The sequence below is a fragment of the Fragaria vesca genome, linkage group LG6 (assembly GCF_000184155.1).
Source record: "Fragaria vesca subsp. vesca linkage group LG6, FraVesHawaii_1.0, whole genome shotgun sequence".
NCBI lineage: Eukaryota > Viridiplantae > Streptophyta > Magnoliopsida > Rosales > Rosaceae > Fragaria > Fragaria vesca.
In genome coordinates this window covers 5,841,455-5,849,699 of record NC_020496.1, presented here as the reverse complement: position 1 = coordinate 5,849,699, position 8,245 = coordinate 5,841,455, and positions in this window count along the sequence as shown.

The window sequence follows — 8,245 nt, the reverse complement described above, 5'->3', positions numbered from 1 at the left end:
ATGAGCAAGAACCCTACAAACTTCATCAATCCCTGATTTGTCAGCATCAATACCTCCACAGGGGATTCTCAGGAAGGGGAACATGAAACCTCCGAGCAGCAGCATACACACACCACAAGCAACAACCTCACTCTTGAATCGAACACACAAAGTTGTACGCAAGCTGCTCCAAATAAAAGTTGAGAAACAATAAGAATTAAACCAATAGCATAAAGTTCATGAGATCATTCTAGTGAAAAGCAAAATCAAATGCCATTTAAAAACCATAAACCTTTGAAAGCTCGGAGTCAAATCCATTACTAGTTGCAGACGAGTACTTAAGTCCTTTCCTTTTCTAAATTAGCTTTATTAATCTATCCCCCTATGAGAGACCCAACTTTTGATTTTGACATGCTACACCAATCCAGTTTTCTGGATAGACATGCAACCCATATAAATACGGCATGAAATCTACTCTACACAACAGAGTTCAAACACTAATGGTTCTAAAACAGTTTTTAATATAGCTATTTCCATCTATTTAAAGTAAACTGCTGTATCAATAAGCATCACATTATGAACCTTCTTGTCTACACCCAGATATCCCCAAAACCTGCTTGACATGTCCTGACAAAAAACTGGGGCCTCCTAACGCTACGATCTTTAAGAGGCAGGAATCTCTAGCAAATGAGGGATTTCCGACCCCATACCAGGTGGGAGCAAACATGGTCGGCTGAACATTCCACTAACCCTCATTGGTATAATAAAAGAGTAATTGACTAACATCTCCAGGTATAACAGATAATTGTAAATAAACAAACACGCCTACTTCAAATTCAAAAGTTAGAAGTTAAATATCAAGACCAACAAAACAAAAAAGAAATTGGTTTCTGATAAAAAGGCACCTGTCATTTGCTAAATTCCAGGCTTCTTGCGTTAGCTCTGGAGGTGATTCAAGGTGAACTTGTGGGGATGCTCAACATGGCAAATGAAACCCATCTCTTTCAAAATATGTTTCTCTGTTCTACTCAACTCCACCTTCAAGTCTGAATACTCCTGCCAAAAACGAAACGAAAACCATGAGTTCTATAAGAGCAACGTAAATATGCTGCTTCGCAATAAATCTGATGCTTTTGGCTCAAAAGGAGGATATACTTGGTCTATTACAAAGTATACACTTCATGACTTCGTCTACCAGACAGTATACGTACAAATGTCTATATTTATATTATTATATACTAATGTCTAACTCTTGGTGTGGCTCAAATGCTCAATCCACATTATTCTACATACAAATCCTCATAACTTTGGTGATTGCTCCACGACAACGAGAACATCTATTAGTACTGCCCTGAATCCGTAGCAAACACTCGTAGCAACTCACATGCCCACAGGGGTAACATATTGCTGGCATTGATACAACTTCGAAACATATCCCACATCCTCCTAATTCGCCACTGAAATGATTTGGATTTTCTTTTGACTGGGAAGAAGAAGAGCTGCTACCAATATCAAACCGAGATGACCATTCTTGATCATAGCTAGGGCTCATGCTCAGGGTAGAAGATGGCCGAGGAAAGTTTGATGCTTTCAGAGAGGCCCAAATCGCCATATCAATCTGCCGGTCTTCTTCGTCGACATCACATGCATAGCTAGGGTTCATGCTCAAGGTAGAAGATGCACTAGGAAGGTTTGATACTTCCAGAGATGCGGAAATCGCCTTATCAATCTGCTTCTCTTCTTCATCATCGTATGCAAATGGTAGTACTGGAGCAGATGGCAGGGGCTGTGACTTTGCAGTGTGAAGACCTGGTTCGTAAGAAGAAGAAAGGCTAGGTTCATGATCTGCAGTTGGTTCATTCAAGTATGAACATCCTGGGGGTAAGTAGTCGAAAACATCGAAACATTCTTGACTATAGCCATGCCTGCTGCTGCTGCAGCGCCTTACTGATAGGTTCGATCGCTTCTTCGAGAACCTCCCATTTCTCTCTGTGTTCTTCTAATCTCTGGTTTCTCTCCCAACTCCAACACTCTCAAATTAACAAGATTATTAATTAATTGTTCTGCGAAATCGATCTGGTGTATTATATATATTAACGAGGCATATAGTACATAATTATGAAAGAGTAAGACTACGTCTTCTGTTTGTGGTGATGATGCTTTCGTGTAAGCTTCACTTTAGCCGTAAACTGGGAAAGCTCTATCTACTTCCTCGTATTTCATCAAATTCCTTCTTCTTTCTAACAGATGATTTTTTTTTTTTTTTTTTTGGACAGAAGTTTCTAACAGTTGAATTGTTCCTAGATTATTACTACTACGTACTTGTGGTCATGTGTACTACGGTTGCTGGGTTGGGCATTATGGCTACTAGCTATTGGTAGATGAAGTATGTCTTTAAGTATCGTATTTCTATTTTTCTTGTTAGTTTTGTCTCTTTCTTAAGGTAAAAGAAAAAAAAAAAAAAAAAAAAAAAAACAAAAAAAAAAAAAAAAAAACCTAAAAGGTCTCTTGGATAAATATTTGAACTTTGAGAACGAAGAGAGGAAAATTTGGACTTGAAAGTTGAAATTTATCATTGAACTAAACAATTCAAGTTTAAGGCCCCAGCTATATATAGGTTCAATACAAGGATAGCAAGCTGAAATTAACCACTTCATTTGGGTAGAAGGCTCTTTGCATTTGAAAAAATTATAAATTAACTTGAATATATGTTCGTATACGCTCTCGTCTGATATAGATGCTCTCGTGCAATCATTTTTTGAAACATATAACCCTTGTTTGGGGATGATTTTAGTGAAATTAATAATGAAGTCTCAAGTTCAAGAGGAGTCTCTACATGCGTACGACCTATATATAAGCTAAAAAAACTGGATTCAAGCTTTGTGAATCGCAGCGGCGTGTTCCTCTTCCGGCACCTCCATCATCGTCAGATACTCAGAGAAGAGATTTTCATATACCTACTTGATTCTACTGTCCTGTGCTTGCTTCTTGATATCAGAAAACTCCACATGTATAAGTGGTTCACAAACTAAAGTACATGTTGTAATATATGGATTGCAGCGCCATTGTCTTAACGTCAAGAACTGCAGACTGATGGGAAGAATGTCCTTCTCCAAAGACCCTGTGGTCTGGGATTGGGGTTTTTGCATCGCAACGTGATGATAACCACCGATTGGAATCTGCATCTTCGATTTTGGATTTGTATGGAGCATTCTACGTACCCATGGATGGTATTTATAGGTTTCTAAATTCAAATCCAAACTCGATTGGAATTCGGAAATAAAATAGAGCCCTAAATAGATTCTAAACCACCTGGGATAAGGATTTGGCCATTTGGGCTGGGTGAGGATTAATTAGGTCTTTTTTATGTCGCTATGCTCTTGTTAATTGGTGCTTATATCATCTAACCCTTGTTTGGGATTTGGGATTGATTGATTTGTGGTCAAATTTGTAGTGTTAATGAAGTGCAGTAGTTTTCAACAATTGACGTCTAGAACAGCTAAATAAGCACTAGAAAAGGCAATATATGAGCGAATAACTGGGGCGTAATCCTTATGCGAATTAGCGTTATTTAGCGATCGATCTGGCAACACCAAATTAAAGTAATTGGAAACTTTAACATGTCACATCCCGACCTTAAAATTTTTACCTTATTTACTAGTTTAGTTGTAATAAGAATTTTTACCGTCTCCGTCATTGAGGTATAGTTTAATTGGTCCCTAGAGGGGTTTGGGGGACGGTTATTTTCGGAGGATTATTCTTCAGAGAAAAATGTGACGATGGTATAAATGATAATTTTAGCTAGTAAAAGGTAATTTTTATTAGGGTATTATTATTTTGGAGTGTAAAGTTATAGAGTTGGGTGGGTATAAGGATGTTGGACCGGGTGTAAAGGCCTAAATCCTTTCTCTCCTTCTCTCTCTTTTCTCTTCCCTCTTCCTCGAGCCTTCTCCCGAGCTCTCTCCCCTGCAAACTTCCGGCCGCTCGTCCGCCACTGTCCGTCCGCCTGCGACTACTGCACTGGTCCCGTTCGGTCGGCCTCTAACCCAGCTTCCATTCTAAGCTGGTGAGAGCCGCCCTAGCTCCGCCGTGAAAGAGTTCTCTCCCCCGAAAGGTCCGGCTGTCGTGGTGGTATCCTCGCCGGAACTCCCTCCTCTGGCCGCCATAGCCGGAGCTGGTTTGCTCAAAAGAGAGCCCTCCTCCCGTGCAGCAACCCCTCCAAATGTCTCACCCTCCCTTAAGCTAGGTAAGGAGAAATGTGGAGTTAAATTTTCTAAGGCTTTTATGATGTTTTCGTTTGATTGGCATAGTTAGGCTTGGAATTGGGTGTTGTGCTAGTTAAAAAAGTTGTAGAGTAGGTTGAGAGGAAACTACTGTTTAAATTTGGTGGGCATTGTAGGTCGCCCGAAATCGGCCTTCGGCCGCCGCCGCTGTTTGGGAGTTTTGTATGGTTTTAAATGTGGAATATTAAGGGGAGTTTATTGAAGTGAATTATGGAATTTTCGGATGAGTTTTGGATAGGTTTGTGAATTTCCGAAGTTTGGTATTTTTAGCGGTTGAATAATGTAGAATCCGGCCGTAGGATTTAAGTCAATTTCTGGGGGAGGTTGTATTTACGGCTACCGAGTATATATGGTATTAAAGTTTGGGTCGTCTCGATTTAAGAATATCGAAGTTAGGCAATGATGAGCATGTTTATGGCTCTCGGTTAATTTTGCCTATTTTGTCTAAATATTGGATTTTTAGTTGAGAAATTAATTATATATTTGAAATAGGACGAGAGGAGGCCCGAGCAGAAGAAGCCTCGGAGCGACATCAGACTTAGGCCTAATTTTTGAGTAGACCTTTGTTTTAATTGAAAAGCATGCGATAAATTATTTTGTTGATAATTTATTTCTTCTGATGAGACTTATTGATTTCTCGGTTATTTGGCAATTTTCCTCCTTTAGAGAGTTCCCGAAAATGAGATTTTCGGTGGATATGTTTATTGGATGTTATGAGTATAATATGTATATAAATGATAGCTAGCTATACGTGCTTGGTCCGTCATAATAAGGTAAAATATCATTATGGCGTGACGTGAGTGTTAGACACAAGCGTCATAGCCCTATATGAAAACTACTTTTTTTTCTGGTTTATTTTATGTTTTCATATAGGGAGTCCACACGTAAATATACACCCGTCCTCTTCGTTCATAATGAGGAAAAATTTCATTATGGCGCGACATGAGCGTTAGACGCAAGCGTCGTAGCCTTGTATGAATTTCCATTTTCTAATTTGTTCATAGAATTCATACAAAGAGTCTGACGAGTGTAAATACATATACATATATGTTTATATATAGTTTAGCTAGCCTGAGAGGCTCCATTTTATTTGAGTTGGTGACTAGCCGAAACTAGTCGTGAAATTGCCAGTTTATGAGTTGAGCAGTTTTGAGCGGTCGCATGTAGCCTAATTTCTTTGGAAATTAAAATGGGAATGCATAAATATTTGTATGAATTTATTTTTCTCCACTCACTCTAACGTTATTAAATGTTTTCTCCTGGGCCCTTCGTTTTAAAATGTCCAGTCTGCTGAGTTCAGGTTGGATCTAGTAGGAGGCGAGACATAGTCACCTGCATTTTCACCACATTTCATCCGTAGGTTACCTATTTAACCTACCTGTGTTTTTCTTGTTTCCTCTAGTGTCTATTAGCTCTGATTTTCCCTTGGGGATATTGTATAATATTATTTCGGTAGTGTACGGTCTGTTGTTTTCTGTTTAGAATATCTGAAAGATAAGATACTGTTTAAGCTGGGTATTTATTTGATGTTTGGATGACGTTGTGATGGTTGTGTTTGAGGAGCACGTAGGCTCCAGAAGTTAAGGGTGGATTGAGAATTTTAAGAGTGTTTGTAGGTTTTCTTTAGGAAGGGTTGTCCATTTCCAAGGGAGGTTATGCCGAATTTTCAGTAATATCTTCCTTGGAGGTGGTCCCTGTAGAATTTATTCCAGGTTTTAGGGTAAAATTCGGGGTGGGTCTTGACATAACATGTTGGGTATCAGTACTAGCTAGCTATCACCTTCAAGCAGCAGCAAACCTTCAAGAACGAACTTTGAAGGTGAAGTTATGTACATCGTTGTCCCGAAACGTACTGATCGACCGAGCCAATTCACAGACTTTGATGTAGAACGAGAATGGGTCAAATTTAGACAGAAAAAAATAAAAGTAAGGAAACGGCGAATAATAAAAAAGAATGATTTAAATATCGGTAATTCTCGTATCATGAGGTTGCTAGCCGCTGGAATATTCAAGAAGATGTTGTTTTAGACTTTTTGGATTTGTCGTGTAAAATCTGTTATATCTGATTTGGAGTTACTTTTGACCATAACGTCTGTCTAGGATGTATGATACCTTGCCGGAATAAGAACGACGAGATCTATAAGACTCACTAAAGTGAGCCCTTTCAGATTTAAGCCAAAAGTTGTCGTCTTAACTGTCCGATTTGCGATTTAGTATTTTTAGGGTAGTTTTATTTTCTTTTTAGGATTCTTTTATTTAGGGTTATTTGTTTCCTTTTTAATTTGGATTCTTAGGTTTCAATGTTAGATTATGATTGTAATTCTTAGTATGGATGCCTATATAAGCTTCATCATGCTTTGTATTAGGGTAATCTTTTCATCTTAATAAAAGTTTTGAGTTTTCTCAAATTCTTGGTGGATTCCATAAACTTTTCGTAGATTCGAGAAACCCTAGTCTTATGGATTCAAGGCTGTCGTCGGTGGATTCCAACGTTATCTCCATTGGTTTTTGACGCTTGAAGGAACCGCCTACTATTGTGTTCACGATTCCCGCATCAGACTTAATTTCGTGCCAGTTTCACAATGCAATTTCTACAAGTTTTGATTTCAAATCTCGCGTAAGAATGACAAAAGCGAACATTATTCGTGCAGGCTAGGTTTTCTACAAATTGAACGATGACTTTTCGTTGACTGACTAAGCTAAAGAGATTGACTTGAGATCGATCTCCAACCTTTACCTTTACGTGTTTGCCAATTGCCATGCACGATGCATGGAAAATTCATTTACGTACATGGAACTACTTGGCCACAATCAATCCATTATTGGATCTTTCATTGTATAGACAATAAGGTTCATGACTTCATGAATCATTTATATTATGCCCAACTGTTATATGTGCAAACACATTTTCCAGACAATTTACAAAGCGTTCATATGCCATGTCGGATCAATAATATATCTTAAGAATATCGAGCAAAATTGAAACCTATAAGTTTCTGATCTGCTTATGGATATAATGACGTTGCTTTGGTGACGATCGAGAGAGATTTTTCTTCTGCGTATATCATTCTAACCCCTTTGGTTGGTCAACAATTCTTTTCCACAGAGTTAAAGATTGAGAGAAACCCATTGGAAACGGTTGAGACTTTTTTTTTTTTGTTAATTTCTTTTTTTGTGAACAAACAAAAACTAATAGGCCGGCTAGGCATGCACTTCTGTTGTTCGCGAGTGCTTTTCTTTGCAAGCATGACAAAAAAGTAACGTTAGGGGAACCACTTAGAGCCTATCTTAGGTAATAGCTTACGTTAATTTCAACTCTTTTATATTTTATATATTTTCTTAATTACAAAATTCATTTTTCTAATTTTACTTTTATGATTCTTTTAACCCAAATTCTTTTTCCTTCTCTCTGATTTGATCTCTATGCCGTCTTCATCTCCATCAAACGTCGGATTTCCATTCTCTCCTCCTCACTACTAAGAAGGCTATAGATATTGGTAGTGTTGATCTCGTCCATATTGATCATTTGAGATATTGGTCTAAATGTATGAAAGCATAAAGCTTTCGCTTTAAGCTAACTAGAACTTTATACCTTCTAAGTGTAGTAGAAATTTGCAGTTGATTAGTGCTCAGAGAAACTTGGACGTGAGAGAAGTCCCAGAGTTAGTGCACGACATATTGTTAGGGGAAAGAGATTAGTGCTCACTATCAATTATTAACCTCACTGGGTGAATGTACAATTGAATTCAACATGAAATCCAAATTTACACCAGGGATTTCTCATTTGAGAAATCACAGTGACATTGATATCAAAGGGAAAATGCTAGACGACCCCATGTAACACAACAGTGACCATGAAAACCTAATATGCGTCTTGTTATACACTAAGCTCGATAGGATTGATCAATTAAAAAGGAGGTAATTAAGAAGCTGGTTGAAAAAGAGAGAGAGAGAGAGAGAGAGAGAGAGAGAGAGAGAGAGAA